General features: G+C 35.1%; 1 protein-coding gene across 5 annotated transcripts in view; it reads left to right on the top strand.

Moving 5' to 3' along the window:
* Window positions 1–17,309: 17,309 nt before the first annotated feature.
* Window positions 17,310–19,920, top strand: part of LOC129744101 (protein bark beetle-like) — a 99,551-nt gene continuing 96,940 nt past the window's right edge. For 3 of the 5 annotated variants that reach the window (XM_055736464.1, XM_055736468.1, XM_055736469.1), the window contains exon 1: window positions 17,310–17,643. The gene's annotated coding sequence lies outside the window, so the exon portion shown is untranslated. Of the gene's footprint in view, window positions 17,644–17,993; window positions 18,097–18,143; window positions 18,167–19,920 lie in introns of those variants that run through there. The other 2 variants (XM_055736466.1, XM_055736467.1) reach the window with 2 other exon arrangements.

Raw genomic sequence — 19,920 nt, forward strand, 5'->3', positions numbered from 1 at the left:
TAAATGCAAATACTAACTAACTGTGGATGCTGAATTTGAATTCGTTTTGCTCAGCCTGCAGTTTTTTCTGGGATTTTAATCCTGTCGGATGATTCATCCCTAAAAACCTGCACTTTGATTCGAATTCTTCATTTTAAATTCGGAATGTTCATTTCCTATTTGGAATGTAGATTATTTTCATTTGCTGATACATATTTGCAGAAGTTTTGATAATCACGCGCCATGTGAAATTAAACTTACCTTCTAAAAATCTCCTACACTTTACAACGAATATCGATGTACTATTTATTGATTGTTCTTTTAAATCAGGCTGAAGTTATGCCAGCATTTTTTTTTTTGCGCCGGTGCGTATGTAACACGAGGATTTTGCAACCCTTATTTGAACGTTCTGAATCTTATTGCATTTGTTCACTAGTTTCTGTTTTGACGTTTGGAATCTTTGCAATAGAGGTACACAGCAAATTTTTTTTTTTGCTGGGAACCAGCAAAATTTTGCTGGTTTTTGTCCCGCTGACTTTTCAGCAAAATTTGCAGCAATTTCATTTGCTGGAAAAAAACAGCAAACGTTAATGCTGGTTTCCAGCAATTTAAACTGCTGGAAAATCGGTAATCCAGATTGCTGGAAACCAGCTATTTCTTTCAACACAACCGGCAGTATTTAGTATGAAATTTATATTTCAATTCAAAATTAAAGTTTAATATTGGCTGTGCATATAATAAGCAATAAAAACAATTATTTTCTCCCATTTTCAATAAGGGATTTATTTATTTTCAAAAAAAAAAAACTTTTTTTTCACAACTTTCTAACGCCGGCTCTGGGGTGGCCGCTGAATGCTGAATGCTGAAAAATCCAGCAATTCGAAAACCGATTGCTGGTTTTCAGCAAAAATTTGGATTGCTGAACGTTTCCAGCAAATTTTTTTGCTGGAAATCGAGGCAAAAATTTACAGTGTAGAATACTAAGCAAAACAAATTGAATTCTGAATCGCAATTCCGAGCCTAAAACTTGTATTTTGTAAATGTGTGTAAATGTGAAACTTGAATTGCTTGAATTGCGTATGATGTTCATAGAAAAAATAGTAAAACACATCTCAACGGATTGCCAAGGATACAAGGAGGCTCGACATTAACGTAATATTAGGGAAACAGTTTATGAGATTTTAAAATGCTTAAAGAAATTGCATATTCCTAAAGCTCTGTAAAAAGCAATTTTACAAGGCACGATTGCAATGAAGGTGGTAAAGCATCTCAAAGAAAAAAAATCTACTTCGCTTCAACCTTTGCCTCCACTCAAAGCCCAACAGACCTCACAAACTAGTTTGATGATTATCACTTGCGAACAAGTAGGTACACACCAGTTACCCAGTAGTTTGTTTACATTAAAATGAGCGCAACAGGTTGAGCATATTTCAAATGAGAAAAAAAAATACGATTTGATACGTTGCTAGGTGTTCACCATTTCGTCATCAATCATCTGCATACAGTTCCATATTGGATAGGTATGCATGATGTGATGATCTTGGTATTGGAAAATTATACATTGGAGTCATTGCTACTGTTAACATCTACTTTGATACACAAATTTTGAGAAAACTGGGTTCTGATGAAGTCATCAATTACTCTTAACAGAAAGTCGAATTCAACACAATTCTCCAAAAATTGAGTTGAAATACAATTCTTTTGTTATCTTTTAAAAAAATAAACACATTCAAGCTTTCCTTCAACATTAAGCGAATACATGTTTCACGAGGAGCCTTGAATCAAAATATATCCAACTGAATCTTACAATCAATGCTCGAAAATGTGCTAGCTAACATAACACTTTTTTCCTCTTAGCACTGGGATGTTCTTTGGGCTCAGCTAAGAACTCAACTGCCAAATGCCTGAGACGTGATGGCCGAACCCGGTTTAACCACTTTTCAACAAACGACTCCCGAGACCTGTGAGAGAAGGGCCATCTGGCTGACTTGACTTGCGGGGAGAGAAGCCCCATCAATGGATACAAATACTTTTGTAGGTTTGGACCGGGGGTCTTCTACACTGTACACTTCAGAACTATAGTTAGCTGGCTCTCTCAGGTTGGCCAAGCAAACTCAGCTAGCTGAATTCACCTACACTTTGGTTGCTTCATTTGTCTACCTTTTTGGTGGAAAGAAGATAAGTGACTCAGTTATCAGTAAAGTTCTAAACATTGAAACACTTGGAACAATTTTGATTAAGGAGACTGGATGGTCCTCCAGTGATTTTTTTTTATCGTAATGATTATCAACTGCCCTGAGGAATTCGAGCAACTAAGCCTTAACAACCTTAACAAATTGCATATAATTATATCATCATTTTCCACGATTTTTAAAGACGAAAATATGTGACGCCTTTATTTATGCAACCAAACATTCTATCGGATATTTTTCAAATGAAATTAAATTAATAGCTATTGGAATTGCCCAAGAAATTGGAGAACGGTTGCTTTGAACCGAGTGAATTTTAGGAATTATGTTCGTCAAGTTATGTCGTGAGACGGAATACTATGTAAATAAATAAATAAAGCTATTGGAATTGACTAGTATTAACCCGAAAATTGTAAAATATATAGTCAAGAACTGACGAGCCTATATTTAATTTAGGGGGCATCCATAAATTACGTAACGCTCCTAGGGGGGGGGGGAGTAAGCTCTAACGTTACGAATTGTGACATAGGGGAGGGGGGGAGGTATGCTCATCGTTACGTAACGATTTTTTCCTTAAAAATTTTAGTTTAATTACAGCTTTTTAGATGTCATGCAATTTTTGCAGAATAATAAGCAAACCAAAATCAGCTTAAAATTTGAAGCTTCAACAAGATTGAAAATGGTTTATAACCTTTCCTCTTTAAAGATTCTGAGATAGACTCCATAAAATAAACCTCCAAGAACCTGAATCCAATCTTAAAACGGAATTTTTACTATATTTTCTCAATTAATTTAAAAAATGCAATTTTGGTTATTCCCACGAATATTACTAAGTGGAGTATTTTTTGCATAACAAGTTAAGCTCCTGGAACAAAACAAGGTAGATCATAAGTTAACACGCACAGAGCAACTAGTAATAAGACAAATAATTTATTTTATCAGAGAGTTATCATCAATGAGTACTAAGAAGCGATTTGGATAGATATAAATTCCGTTTTTAAGAACATTAAAAAAATTTAGGTTAATATCTTTTTTTAACTTTAAAAATCAGTATTTAAAAACATGAGAAGATGGGGGGGGGGGGGGGTTATTGTCAGCGTTACGTAATTTTCATAGGGGGGTACGTCGAAGCGTTACGATTTGTGACATATGGGGGGGAGGGGGTCAAAAAAGTGCATTTTTTGCGTTACGTAATTTATGGATGCCGCATTAGTACATTATTAAATAACTGTGTACATTTCTCATTATTATGCAGCGTAGAAGCTTGCAAAAATGATCTAAATAAAATATATACCGTCAACTGGGGCAACATGCAACACTTTTTAACTTCAATGGCTTCTAAAATCTTAATACTTACAGATAATTATACTTCTTTTATATCAAAAGTTTTAAGGTTGATGGGACACCAAACTGACTTAGTCAGAAAAATTATTGGTTTTACCAGTTATTTTTAAATTTACAAAAACATGCAATATTCACCCTACTAAGAAAAAGGGGTAAGTTGCAACAAACTCTGTAATTAATCAAAAATCAAAAGAAAACGTTTATAGTTTTTGATATATTTGTGATGTCATTATGCATAAAGCATAAGTTGTGGTAATTTTTTAGTTTTGTTCGAAATAAATTTTAAATTTTTTCTGTCAAAAATGTTTTAAGAAAAAAGTGTTAAACTGCTACATACATTTAGGGGTAAAAAATACTTCAAAAAATTCTATAGGGGAGAGTGGGGATACTTGATTCCCTTTTCTTATTTTTACCATATCTTTTTGGAAAAAATAGCAACTCGCCGTCTTTTACACTTTCCGACAGCTTGTAACTTCAAGTTTCTATGCTTCAAAAATTAGAACGATACTTGAACTCGTAAATGATCTAGAAGCATTTTCGTAAGAGTAAAAAAAACGCGATTTTTCTTAAATTAGGGGAGACTTGATCCTCGATTAAAGGAGACTTGATTTTTTATTCAGGAAGCCCTAATCCTTGTATAAAAATCAAACAAAACCTCAATATAGAATGTTATTTTACTATTTTGGTCATGTTTGTTCTCATTTCACAATTTATAGCTGACAGAAGAAGAAAATTCTATAACTTTGTCTCAACGCTAATGACATTGCATACTTAAAGGCGCTATTTTTTTTTATAATTAATGGAAAATTAATTATTTTAGCCCTTTTCTTCAGACAATTGTTGGATAAATATAAATTTTTGGATAATTCTTAGTAATCTCGTAATCAGCAATGATCACAATCAATTCAGAAGAAGAATATGTCGTTTTTAAGTGTAGGGATCAATTAAACCCATAATCAAATTTTTAGAAAAAAAACTAAAAAAAATTGGGAGTTTTCGATTGCTTTGGAAATATTGCATTATGAAGTTCATATAACGCTCGAACGATTGATAAATTGGAACAAATATTTTGGTTATAATTTTACCATGTAAGGGGCATTTTAAAGTGATGAAAAGAGATCTTCAAGTTACATTTTGTAAAATTTTTCAAACAAAGTTCAATTACTCAAACAATTATTTTGTTTATATTTTTTAAACTGCAAGCATTGTCATGTTGCTCTTTTTGGCACATTTTGCTAGAACATTTGATCTTTGTAAGACATTCCATTTTCGAGATATAGCTAAGGAATCAAGTATCCCCAGGGATCAAGTATCCTCATTCTCCCCTAAGCTTAAATCATGAAAATAAATCTTAGGATGAAAGAAATTTCAATGTTGATAAACGCGGATGCAAAACAATCATATACCAGCATATGGAAATGAGATTTACAAGCTGTTTCTTTGATTTGCATTTTGTTGCATTTTATTTTACCCCAGACTGGTAAATGAATTATAAAAATATTTATTTAAAAAAATTAGGTGATTGTCCGAAAAATATTTTTACACCAACAGTGTTGGTATAGATAGGATAATGAAAGCAATATAAAGTTTTTAGGTGATATCATTGAGCCAATCCGTCATACGAGGTGAAGTTTTTTACGGCATCGAAAAATGTAAAAAACTGTGCATCTATTGCTCAATTTTTTAAATTTTTTATGAGAATCAAAAACTTTAAAAAACTCTTTCACGATGTTGAAAACTATGTCATCATCAATTTGTGAAATCCAACGAACATAATAATGTTGAAAAATATGAAAATTTATTAAAAGAGACATAAAGTTAACTAAATTTTATTAGCTTTTTCGTAGTTTATAATATTGATAATTATTTTTAATGCTTGAATGTATGCATCACCTTAGGGGAGAATGAGGATACTTGATCTCCTTTTCTTATTTTCATCATATCATTAACTATTTTTTGCCATATCAATATTCAGCTATAATAAAACGTTATTCAAAGACCCCGCTAACCTCGGGTCTACCATTTTGCGCACGATTTAACCACCGTATTTCGTTTATTTTATCGTTGGACAGCTTTTTTATTGAATCAAAGCAATCGAAAGATTCCTACCGTGGTTGAATTAAAAGGAATCTTTCGATTGCTTTGATTCAGTCGAATCATTCAACCAAGTAGGCTCATACCACAACAGAGCTTTTTTATCATTAAGACACGGTGGGCGAATCAAACAGAAAAACTGACCTGCCTAACCACTTCTACGCGCTTTGTTAAACCCCTTCCATACCTTCATGGAATTAATCATTCTTACTTTTATTCAAATTTAAGCTCACTCTAAGATCCTATAGGACTTCTTGAATGATTTACGACATGAACTTTTGTCGCATAGTTGTTTTCCAGCTGTTTTGGGGTCTCTCAATGAGACTTTCCAAGATTTTTCACGATCTTCCTCAAAAATTTTGGTCATTCAAAATTTTGGATATGTAAACATTACTTTAGTAAGTAGTGTCACTAAAAATCATCAATTTTCATCAATCTATTCAAAAGTTATTCAGAAATAAAAGTGTTAATTTTTTTTAATACAGTCTTTATATGTTGTGCATACGCATTTTTTTTTTTCAAGATAATGTCAACAAAGGATTTTATTAAGGTGTTAGAAACTATGAGATATTGCAATTTGATGAAAAGTTCGAGAAACAGCTACTTTTTTAAATTCATCGTAAATTCTGTGTTTCTTATTTTGAGAATCTAAACATGCCAAAATGTGCAAAATTAAGTCAACTTTCAAATCCACTTCTCAAAAATATTCTAATGTTTCTGAAACGATTTCGACATGTTGGTCGTGATCTTAAAAAAATAAACATTGTTTAATTTTATAATTATACCTATTTGAGTGAGGTAGATTCCGAGATTTCTAAAACTGTAAATTTGGTACGAATCGGATGAGAAACAAGAGAAATATAGCGATTTTAGTCAGGGGTCTGGAGTCCATAAACTCTAACGGTTGGAAATATGGGACGGATAAGAGTTAATGCAAATAATTTGAACTTAATTTCGCGAATATGCTCAAAGTTTATCGGAGGTTAAATTGTCTTGCTTGAGCTTTCATTCCCGAATTGTCGATTAATTATTTTTGCATCATTTGCTCGTGATAACTAGGATATGAGTTCGAAGTTTGAAATTCCCAATGAGAATACTGTTCTAAGTTATTAGTTGAAATACACTGAATTCTTCATCAGTTTCTAAAACAGCAATGCCATACAAAACTTTGAAGCGTATTTCCTAAAAATCTAATCCTAATTTTTTTTTTATCTCAATTTTGAATAAATCTTAGTGACAACTTCAAGTTAACGTGAGCGTGATTTTACCTATTGTAATTTTAGGGTGAATAAGGGTGAATTTATTGCAAGGAAAAATATTATTTGAAAACAGCCCAAGGGACCAGAATTCTCTTTATTCTCTTTAAACGAGCGTATAGGCTATTTAAGTTCTTAAACAAACTTGTAGGTTCGTTACGGTTTCTGAAGCAATGTTCCGAAAATCACTCATTTTCACTGAGCCATGCTTGACTGCATTCGGAGGCAAAAAATCGTAGCAGTCAATTTTTCTTTCTCCTACCAAAGCATATAACAATTATGCATGACAAGGACGTCTCCATATTTGGAATGCTCCTGAAAAACAAGGGAAGGACGCAGACTATCAGCATTCGAGCGTCTCGATAGTGATTGCCTTCCTTGATGATTTTCAACCTCCTGGAATTACAACTGATATGTATCAGTTTTTAACGACCCATGGACTCTATCATATGCTTGTTTAGTTTAGTTTAGATTAGATTAGATAGTGTTAATTTTTGAAAAACGTTCAACCTTACTTTACCAAGTGCGTTTCAAAGTAATCAAAGAAGACATTTTCTATCTAGAAACGAGTCATGATTGCTTTTCTTGAGCGATTTTCGGAACATTGGTCTGAAGAGAACGCTATACAGCCTTTAAGGGGGGGGGGGGTCTAACACTTTCAAAAAATCAATTTTTTTATTTTTTTATTTTCTTATTGTAAAACATTTCAAGAATGTTGTGTCAAATTTTCAAGTCAATTGAAGCAAAACTGTAGAAATTATAGGCCTTTATCTCCTCCTATCTAAAACTGCAAGAAAGCAAGAGCAGAAACTTCAAACGCGTTTTTCTCGAAAGCACATTTTTAAAGTCCGTGGACATCGTCATTTGAAAACTACTTATCCGATTCTTTTCAAATTTGGAACATATTTTCTACATATAAAATACCAGACCCCAACGTTTTTCTTTTTTGATTTTTTAACTTTGGGGAGATTTTACAGGTGAAAAATGGTGGATTTTTTCGTGAAAAATCTCAGTTTTTACTTCAAACAGCCACAGAAATTTCATAAAAATTTTTTTAAGTTAAATAAAAACGTTGGGGTCCAGAAAAACATCTATTAAAAATATTTTGCTCTGATTTTTTGAATTCAGATGATTCTGTGCTGAGATACAGTGTCCACCGCAAATCCTGTTTTCTAAAAGGCATCCTCGAAAGTGCTCCGTCACCGGCTCATTTTTCAATATTTTTCTACGAAAAAATTACTAAATGTTCTTTCAACAATGCTTTGTATAATGCAAAAAATTTGAATACATTTGTTTGAACGATAGCTCGAGAAAAAAATCGTGAAAATGGTGTTTTTTATACCCATTAGACCCTACCCCCCCTTAAGGGAATACCTAAAATCCCTCTAATCTCAAAATAATCCGGTTGTCAGATTCCTCTGACAACCAGATGGCAGACTGCTAAATTGCCGATTTCTCATGATTTATCTAATCGATTTTAATGTTTACTTGATTTATTTTACAAATAAACTGATGTTCGACCATAGCGAATCGATTCACGGCTCTCTAAGCTGATATGACTACGCGCTAACCCCCTGTCCAAAACTGCTTATTATTTACTGATGTTTTATCAGGTATTTAAACTAAACTATTGAAAAGATTTCATCTGGCTTCCAGCGGATTATTTTATATGATTTACTTTTACCACTAGGATTTTGGACATGAATTGAAGAAAATAAATACACAAGATTTAATTTTAAACCATTATTTTGTTCTTAAACATTTTTTTACACTTTTCACCATTTCATTTTAATACAAATACACGAGATATTCACGCTTCTAATTATAAAAACGGGCAGTTTGCTATTATTATATTTTCGACAGAATGTATTAATTCAAAAATAATTGCCATAGTTTGTAGCTGGCTACTGTTGTGGTGGACACCGGTCGTAGCTAGAACAGTGTGGTGTTGTTTTTCAGAATTTTTCTCATGAAAACAATCACAAAAATTTTAACAGATATTTGACAGAAAATTTTTGACATTTTTCTCAAAGTTCCAAACAAGTTCTTTACGATGCTTAGACAGTGCTTCAACAGTTCATTAGAAGGTTCTTAGCGAATGTTTGGACCCTTCTTGAAAAATGTTGCATGTAAAGAGCTTAGAAGTTCCATATTCAGTATTTCTACCTTTCCAAAGTAACTTTTACGGAATATAGGTATCTAGAAGTCACGAAAATACCTTTTTCAGCCAAATGTGAACTTAGGAGTCCCGTCTTTAAGAAACTACGCGACTTTTGGTTGCTTGGGACGTACATCGTCAACTGAAATACCATTTATAAAGTTAAAAAAAATTAATTGAGAGATCGATTCTCAAAAAATAAATAACTGTACTTATTTAAGTAGATCAATTCCTTTAGTTGTTTTTTGACAGTTTTTCTTGAACCCAGCTAACATTAAATCGTAATAGAAATGATAATCCAAATCGAATATTAAGACATTTTCAATAACCATCGTAAACACGTTGGTATTGAGTTATTTTCTATCATTCATTTACGACAAGCTTTGCCCAGAATAAGTTGAAGTGCCACCGCATAGCAGTTCAGTCAATTCGTAAATATTTCTCCAAAAAGTTGAGAATATGCTAGTTCTACAGGGCCCGGCAATTGAACTGCTACATTACTTCATCAGTAATTATTTCGTTGCACACGAAACAGTATTGAACGTCCCCTAATCGCTTTGTTTACATTAAGTCTTAGCTATCATTAGATGCAAGTGTTACTTCGGTAATCAGGTGTTATCCGGAAAAATGGATCTCGAACAGAAACGTAGCGCTGTGGTTGCCTTGTTCCTAGCTGGCAAACGGCAGAAGGACATAGTTCGTGAGCTGTCCGATATAAGTGTGTGCAGAAGTTTTGTATACCGTACAGTTAAAAGATATCTGGAGACCGGAAGTGCCAAAAAACGGTATGGTGGGGGACGCCGAACTACTGTGGTGACACCTGCCATGGCGAAGATCGTCAAGAAGCGCCTTAAGAGAAATCCTCGTCGTAGTGCCACTAAATTGGCAGATCGGATCGAAGTCTCCGTCGGATCTTGAAAAATAAACTTCAGACCAAGCCCTACAAGATCCAAAAGGTTAAAGGTCTTATGGTGAAGCAGAAACAAGAACGGGTAAAAAGAGCGAAGGCGCTGCTGAAGAGAGCCGCGGAAGGAAGGTTGAAGAATATCGTGTTTACTGACGAGAAATAAATTCGTGAATAAGCAGAACGACAGAGTTTGTTTGCCAGACAGATCACGAAGCTACCCGTGATGGCCGGACTCCGCTGGTTTTCGTCCCTGAAGGAGCGAAGATATTAATAATAATAATAAAACTAGTTATACAGAATGTCGTCGAACCGTGGGCACGTAGACATTTTGGTTTCAGGGATTGTGTTTTCCAACAGGACTCGGCGCCGGCCCACAAAGCGAAGAAAACCCAACTTTGGATTGCGCAACATTTTCCAGGGTTCATTTCGAGCTCCGATTGGTCGGCCAGTTCGCCAGACCTGAACCCTATGGACTTCGCTGTTTGGAGTATGTTGGAGGCCGAAGTCTGCTCTAACACGGATAAAAAAGTCTACTAGTTTTTATAAAAATTCGTATGGTTGCCTCTTCCATGCCAATGAGTTTCAATTCAACGTACTTTTTTACTTGATCAACATCCATACCTACGAATCAGCGTTACTGTGAAGTTGTTTTGGCTATCGAGGATTTCTCATCTGCTCATCGCTAATATGGCTAACATATGGCGGATTTGGCTATTTTATTCAGGTCAACTTAAAGATTCTAAAATTTAGTTTAAGAATGTCACAAAAACAGAAGATAGTGGAAGTTATTTTTTGGCGAACACACATCAGAAAGCGAAAATGTAAGTTAAATTTGTTGTGTACGTTTATTTGTTCTACTAACAGTTGTATTCAGTTTCAGAATCATCCGCTTGGACATATCTGTTGCAGCTCGCATACTTTGATCCTGGTAGGCCGAAGCAAAGGGAAATAACAAAATCCCCTAAAATGTCTCCAAATCAATTCTATCACGTAAGTCATTCGATATTTTTTGTATATTTATAATGTTCTCTCGATAGGGAGAGTTTCGAGTAGGCCTTGCTCGGGTGCGGACGCGTATTTCTGTCTTTTTGTTGCTCTGCAATTTTTAAAGTTTTGTTCTAATCACTGCAAAAATTCGACACTTAAAAAGTATATTTCCCTGCACATACGTCTTTAAAATTGCTCTACACATAAATTGTATTAAAAAACTATAATATTTATATGCCACATTTACGATTTATATCCGAAATATAAAATTCATTTGTTGTTGACACATAAATTCTATAGTTTTCGGCTTTGAAAATTTTCACATTCTCAAAATGGCTACCCTTAGAAAAGTTGGCGTGCTCTTTCCGATGATGAACCAAAAAACAAAAATAAAGTGAGTAGTATTCGATTTTTTGAAATAATAATGTGTACATATTTTATTGGTTCATTTCATTCTTTACTACAGATACATATTGTTGATCGTTGTCGGGCGGATAGCTCAATTGAATGGATTAATTTGTAATCTGGCTCAGTAAAGGTAAGTTCATTGCTAATTTGTTCATCAGATTTTACCTCACATTTATATTCGTTTACAGGGTATCCGACACCAGATGAAGAAAATTAGGTGTCCCCAATTTCTTTGTTTTTGTTCCAGGATAGAACAAATATTTTTAATTAATGAAAGGAATTCGAAGCAACAAGTTTCATTTTAGATACAAAAAAAAATTGTTTTTTAACATGAGGCCAGAAACCGGATTTAACAGTAAGTCTAAATGTTTTACAGTGAAATACAATTTAAAATAATAAAATCATGATTGAAAATCGAAATCGATAATTTTTTTAACTTTCCGAATCCCATTCCGAATACGCTAAATCCTTGCCTATTTTAGGGCGTTTACAAACTGGTGTAGTACACTTATAATGTTTATGTGTGTAACTTTGTAATTTTTATGTGTCGCCTGGATATGAAATGCCGACATATTTTTTTTATATGTGAGTCACATTGCAAAAATCTATATAGGCTCACACATAGCGCTGATGTGTGGAATTTTTGCAGTGATGGTTTGAGAAAGTGAAAGTGAAATTTGCAAGAAAACGGAAAATTCCTTTTCGTGTTTATAGGAAATGATATATGGAGTGGAATTAAATGATATTGGAGTGATTTTTTGGCAGGGAAAGCTGAACGTGCACCAAACATGGATGTCACAATTCGGTGGACGGTAGATGGATCAGACCACAAGAACAGGAAATCTTGGTGAGAGCTTTCCGATTTTTTTTTGCTGTACCTTCAATCTCCTATGGCTTTTGCTGCTTTGCTTTTTTACATTTTTAACGCTTAAATATGTAGATTGTGTTAATATTCTCTGTAGTAGCCTCTCCACGGGTCGGTATTGTGAGTCTATCTTATTCATTCATTCAAAATGCCATACTTTACACAGTACTGGTGGAAAATCCAGATTTCCAAAAGAAAGAATAGACTACATTTTTTTTGAAGTAGTGCAAATAGTGATGATCAGAAGTTCGGTTTCCCCGACCGGGGAATTTTGAATGTTTTTTAAATTATTTTTTCCAGCAGGTGGTCATAACAGCCATCGATTGCTTTGATCATTGAAATTTTCGATGCAGAAATCGAAAATACAAGTTTTTTAGAGTTTTCCCTTATCATAATTTCACATGACATTTATTTTTTAAATAATTTTAATTTCTTTTGTGAGGGCTGCGTGCGCGTGAGTGTAGTCACTATATTAATTGCTGTTATTGTTAGTAAATCAACACGTCACTGAACGACAGTCAGCTAGCAGTTATAAAATAGGCATTTATGTTGCCTCAAAAAATATGCATTTAAATTTGAATAATTGAATAGTGAAGTGAATAGTCCAAATACTTTCAGGAAAATTATTTCCTTACTTTTCCAGGTGTTCTAAGCATTTAGAATCAATCGATTGATAGGAATTGTGCAAGTGCATTGAATGAAAAATTAATCAATATTTTGTTTAATCATGTCCAGGTTACAAAAAATTGGTAAATCGTTAATTGTTGTAAGCTTCCTATTTATTCTTTTTAACCGTATCGTTTTTTTAGCTTCCTCTATTTTTTGGTAATCAAAATCGTAATCTGTTTAATATTTAATGTTTATAGTAAGGAGAACGAACAACGAGGTAAGCGAAGTGTAGTTGGTTGAGAGGTAAGATGGAAATATGTACGTACAAATGTGTAACTTTTTATTCATTATATATTTAAAATAGCTTAACTCTATTCTTGGGGATTAGAGGGGGTAGGGCAGGGCATCAAACGAGCGGAAAACTGATATACAATGGATTGTGGGTTTAAGCCAGCCGGAGTATCTCGGCAAATTTGGAATCATGAATAGACTTCTTACACAGTAAACGAAAATTACCGAGATCGGTAATTTTTTTACCGAAATCCTAACATGTGTAAATCGTTAAACTGTTCGGTGGTTTTTTCGGTAAAAAATAAACGAACATCGGTAAATCGATTCTTCATTTACCGATGTTCGTTTATTTTTTACCGAAAAAATTACCGAACAGTTTAACGATTTACACATGTTGGGATTTCGGTAAAAAAATTACCGAACTCGGTAATTTTCGTTTACTGTGTAGGTATCTTTTCAGGATTCTTTATTTGTTTCGAACAGTAGGAAGGGAGTGAGATGAGTCAAACCTGTCCCAAGCCAGTGGTAACGGACCCCTTGGTTGTGCTGCAAATATTGTTGATGAGTTAAGTATGAACAATATTTTAATGTGCGATCGAGACTTCCCGTACCGACTCGGGTCGAAAGACCTATCAGCCACTGGTGGGTCAAATATACATACATACATACATACATTTATAATGTTCTCTCGATAAAAAAACAATTTTGTTTTTAACGATTGTTTTTTAAAATTTTGTTTCAGGGCCTGGGTGGCGTTTTCCGAGCAAGCCTCGAAAATTATCCTTCTGGAAACGGTGGAGCATCAATTAAGTTTATTGCATTGGTTTGAATAAAAAAAATATGCCCCTTGTAATATATGATTCAATAAAAAACACGTGTCTTTTAAAAAATAAAAAGGAAAAACAATGCAGTTAAATGCTCAAATTAATTTTAATTAACATTTTGATCTACAATTTCCGACGTTTGTGGGGAGCAGTACTACAGTTAAAACAGCCATACGAATGATTGACTAAAAATTTCTGTTGGATTCTCGAAGCTGATGCGATCGCAAAATCAGCCATTTATCCATTTGTGGCAACGTTTAATCAGATTGTTGGCTTGATTGTATTTTCGGGTCAGAACCAAACAATCATATTTATGTTCATGTAGACGCGTAATATCGCTGATAAATCTATATATTTTTCTCCGTGAAGAAACATGAAGGTGTGGAGGTCCTCAAGCGACATCTCGTGGCAGCCTGGGATAAAATACCCCAAGAACACCTGCGGGTCTCATACGATGCGTTCCTCGACCGTCTGCGGCGAGTGTTTAAACTCAAGGGCGAACAAGTCGAACTTTACCAGTGAGTTTCGAAAAAGTAATTTGTTTTCAAGGGAAATTGAATGAATTTGAATTAAAAAGATGTTGTTTTGATCAATTTATATGTTTATTTCAATGCAGCACTTCGATTGCCACTCTATCCGGTCTCTCCCTTTCTTCCTTTGACTGGTTCGTAAAAAAAATATCTCTCATATATGTGGTAACTTTTATTTCACGCACTGTTTCTTTTTTATTTATGAAATCTATTTCAAACCTACATACCACTTTCACCACATCACTTTAAATCCTGCCGATAATCACATCTTTCATCTAGGAATTTAGAATACAGAATGACCACCATCGTCGGTTGATTCATCAATTTCCCTCGTCCGTTCATTCTTCGTCTGGTTACTCATTAACTCATTCATTCTCTCTCGCAGTTTCGTTCATTCTCTTCAGCAACAACACTGAAACAATCATACACTTCCAATTGCTTTATCAATTGTAGTACCTTTTTTCACATCAGTAATCAAATTCGTATCATATTAATAACTCGAAACCCTATAACTCGAACCACCTAGAATGTTGGTTTATTTAACAGCTTTTCTTATACTCTAATTTCAATGATTACTCAACCTAAATCTTTTACCCATGTCATATCTACCACAATATAGAGCTATAGCGTGGATCAGATCAATTAATGAGTTCGCATCGTGGTAAGATATCGGACAGCCAACTCGGAGGACTGGAGTTCAAATCTCGGTCGAGGAAATTTTTCTTTTGTTTTACTCAAATTACTTAAAATCGTTTATTTTGCTTTTTGCGGGGAAATCAAATCGTTGGAATTTTGGCATTGTAGATATATCGTCTCCACTTTTGTAGCTATATGCTTAATACAATCTTTTCATCTGGTAAAATTGTTTGAATCATCCTTTTCTCTCCTAATGCACAAAATTGATCTTTCATCCCTTTCAACCTTTTTCAATCTATACATTGACGTTGCCGGCTCCGTTATTGATGTTCATAGAGAGAGCATCTGTTTTGTTGCATTGAGGGTTAGCTGCTCATTCCCTAGCATCATTCTTTTGACCTTCGAACAAAACTGATGGCCTCGGTCAATCACGGAATTGCAACCATTGGCGAAGTGGAATTCGTTCTACTGAACCAATGTGCGGAAAATCGCTCAAGAAAAGCAATCAGGATTCGTTTCAAGCTAGAATACTTACACCTCCGAGTGCTGTGATACGCACGTGGTGAACGTATCCGTTGAATATTTGTCGAACATCAACACTAACTAGATACATAAAAAAATACTATGCCTCATCGGGGGCTACCGTTTCTATTCGTCACGTGGCTTTTCAAATGTGATCGACATACTTGATGATAAGTTTTGAACGTCGTTCCCACAATCATTCAATAACGCCTATCCTCGCATCATTGTTGATAATGTTCGTTATTGATAGGCGATCATGAATGTATCAGAAGGAAAATCTGAAGGAATTCCAGGACCACATGTTGAAAAAAGCCGTAGCACATGCTGGCCAGTTCATTACGGTTACTTAGTAATGATTTTGTTCTTCTACGCAAAGCGAAAAATTAAAAATCATATTGTAACCTTTACGCATCGCTCAGAACTGATACACATCAGTTGTGATCCTAGAAGGTTGAAAACCATCAAGGAAGGCAATCACCATCGAGACGTTCGTTGCTGATAGTCTGCGTCCTTCTTTACCATATCATGTTTTGCGGGAATGTTTCAAATACAGAAGCGTCGTTGTCATGCATGATTGTTTATATAATTTGGTTGAAGAAGGAAAAATTGACTGCTTCGATTTTTTTGCTCTGAATGCAGTAACACATGGCTGATCGAAAATGATTGATATTCGGAACATTGTACTGAACCATGTCTACGAAAAGGAGTTCAAATGCATCAAAAGTAATGTGGAGGCAATAAGGCCGGAACAAATTTCGAATCCTTCTTTTGTCACTCGGAGTTGGAACATCGCGAGGAGGGGGGGGGGGGGGGGGAACAATAAAAGCAATGTGAAAAACATATAAATTGGAATAAATTTCACGAAAGCTTACGACGACATACAATATCATTGCACAAAACCTTGAAACAAGTAATTTTTTATCGAAAAATTCAATAAAATCAAGAATACAAAAGTTGAAATAATTTCCATCTTCCAAAATTTGTTTTTTTCGTCTTGTAATCTCTTGGATTCTTTTTAGAAATTTACATTAAATACTTCAAACTTTATTTTTTGCCCCCTCCGGGTTTTGGGAAATTTCGAAGGGGGGGGGGGGGGGGTCTGACAAAAGAAGAAATTGATATTTGTTCCAGCCTAAAGGAATCACTTAAGGATAAATAAATAAATTGTTGTCGGTCGAAATTCAAGATGAAATATTTCGTGAGTAGCCAATCAACCTAAGTTAAGCTAAGCTAAGTTTTTTTTTTAATCGCCTTGCTATAGTTTTTAACGTAAACTGTTATTTGAACTAAAAGTCTTGAGTCGTTTTTCAATAATGAGGACGGCCATTCACAAGCAAGTTGAAATCTCACCTGTACGGGAATTGAGCCCCGCACTTTTTTTTTGTTTTTTCCATGTATTGTACCCACCTGTATGTTCCAGTCGTTTCGCTGCTCGCGTTGATTGAGGTCCCATGCAAGTGTGAAGGGGGAGCCAGAGCATACCTGCCTGTGTACACGAAGAAGCATTTCAGGGGGACTCGGGGGGGGGGGGGGGGGGGGGGAAAGAGCCAAGTTTCGATCTTGACTGCGGCTACCTGCCAGTCAGTGAATGTGTTGATGCGAGAGAGCCAGTCACCTCAACCGTGTTGTTGGTTATGTGGCGACCGTTGGACACAAACCTCATCCATTGGTGGTCGTCGTCAGTGTTTTAGTTCTATGAGCACCACTTCGCGGACCGCACCTAGTTCTGGACAGCAGCGCGCCTCGCGGGATCGTTTTTTTCGGCTTCATTGTTCGGTGGGACAACACCCTAAAATATATATTGGTGGCAGCAACAATTTGCTATTACCTTTCGTGAAAGGTCGTGCTTGTTTTTACGTGTCACGTGCTGAGGGTTGGTTTGTGCGTGTTTTTAGTTTGACCTCAATGAGCCAGACAACGGCGAAGTGAAATTGTCGCTAAGACGCAGAAGAAGGGAACAGTGTGTGCTTCTTCTTTGTGTTCCCTTTTGCTCGGTGAAGGTTCATCAACATCAACGTCTTCAGCAACGGTGGAATTTTTATGGGTTAGTTTGCTTTCTTACCAAAGTTAAGGTTGAGGGATGGGAAAAAGAATATAAAAAAATGCAGTGTCCATTCTGTTAACCGTCAAATGGAATCGCAAAGTGCTGAATGCCCGTAAGAATATAATCGATTGGTGAAGATTGTGCAAACTTTAGTTTAAATCTCCATCTTAGATTGAGGTTATTCGTTTCCATTTTGAACGGCTGAAATTGGAGTACATGTTTTTATGTGTGACTCTTCTTGGGGAAAACGTGCACTTTAAGCTTTTTCCAATATTATCACCTTCCCATGAAGTCGTTAAGAGAAAATTCATTGTTAAAATGAAGTCGGTCATGTACTACACATGTGTATCTGAACCTAACAATCGAATGTGTGAACGACTGCCAATCATTGAGGTGTGATGCTAGCTACTTACCCATATGGAATTGATAAAAAGAAGCATGAATAAGTAGCAAGTGAGTACGATACCGGCTTACGTCATTAGTGTCTCGCCATTGGAAATGATTGATATGAGTTTTTGAAGCTGTAAGTTGAATTCAATCGTATTTTCCTCAAGCACAAGTTGGAAATAACTCTCGTTGAAGTAAAAAAAAAAAAATGATTTTAAACCAATTATGGAATAAGGTACGCAATCAAAGTTCTTCGACAGTTCTGCCAGACATGAACGGCGCCAGAATGTCGCGTTGCAAGTAGTTGGTGTTGTTGTTTTTTGCTTCAAACGTTTCTTTGTGCCAATCTGGGGACTGTGGGTAGGGGATTATGGACAGTGGATAAGGTTTGTAGATGCTGTGCTGAGTTGAGCGGTGAAGTTGCTGACCTTGGGGTGGGCAAGCTGAGATCCGCAACACTAAGTATGGAAAGATACCTTATACTTATATGATGTGCAGTGCAGTGAGTCACCAAGAAAATCGTGACCCTTTGGAAGGGTAGAACTCCCCGGGAAGTTGTAGTCGAGTGCCTACTACAAGGCGTTTGTTGTCGTATTGGTACAAAGTCTGTTCAACGAAATACAACTTAAAACTGACCCAGCTGTGATGAATGGAATGTGGGTTTGGCTATGGGTTATTTATCAACGTATGTACAGCGGGCGCAGTGTTTGTGTTTTTTTTTATTTTGTTAAAGGTAGACGAAGCAAAAAGTAATGTAACATGCAGGCAGAGGCTAAGTAGTATAATGGATATGCATAACTATTATGACCCTGGTAAGAATCGTGAAATGAAGTGATTTATGGATTAAGAGGTACTGAATTGTATGGTTGGCTATGTAGAAGACTTTATTGTTTGGTTTAAGATAAAATCTCTTCGTGGTGTATTACTCAACTGTTGATAATTAGTTCTTTGTTTCATAGAGATTTTGGAGCGTATACCTGAATTTCAGTGCATTTATTTTGAATAAAATTTAGTAGAAAATGCATATATACAACACATAAAATGTATATAAGAGTGACTCAATCAAGTATGGGAAGAATATAATTTTTTGATTCATACACGTGTAAGTTAGAATAGCATCTATGCCCGCCAAATAATCTCATGCAAAGTTCGAACTGAATCAGATCAAGGAATAGAGTCGTACTGTAAACCAGAAATTTGTTTGAAATTTTTGGATGATTTTGGATGAAAACGAAAACATAGTATTTTAGTTTGATCGGAGGTTGGATGATGTTATCTGATCGCATGCTTATTAGAATATTTCTCAGAAAATTAGACCGCTTAAAAAATCCTAAAAGTTGTATGAATACTCGCAGGCTTGATGTTCTACTCAGGCTAACTCAAAAACTGCTTTCCAATGTTCTTCCCGAAAGAAGACGATCCCACAAATCAATCAAAACTTCAGGTGTAAACTAGAATTGTTAGATCTTCAGGAAAAGATCGATCTCTAAGATTGTGAAGATAGATCACCGATTAATCGATCTTTTCCATTTGTAACAAGAAGGAACTGCTTTTTATTTAAAATAGCAAAAAAAAACACAAAATTTCAAATTTCTATAATCTTTCTACATATTGAAAAAAAAAAAATCTTAACGCTTTAATGTAAGGTACACCGAGGTGAGTGGAGACTCTGCGTAAGTGATGACGATATGGCTATTTAAACAATACTGTTTACTATTCTTTCAAATTTTTAATGCTGAATGTTAAATTTTCCTGTAAATTATCCACCTACTGAAGTGCTTTGCAGAGAAAATGGTTGCATTTGGAGGCAGTCTTCTTTGTATTTTTAACCATTCATCGTGTCATTCGTTATGAAAGACTAAGTAAATTGCAGTTTCCACAGATCGTTGG

This window comes from Uranotaenia lowii, chromosome 2 (assembly GCF_029784155.1).
Source record: "Uranotaenia lowii strain MFRU-FL chromosome 2, ASM2978415v1, whole genome shotgun sequence".
Classification (NCBI taxonomy): domain Eukaryota; kingdom Metazoa; phylum Arthropoda; class Insecta; order Diptera; family Culicidae; genus Uranotaenia; species Uranotaenia lowii.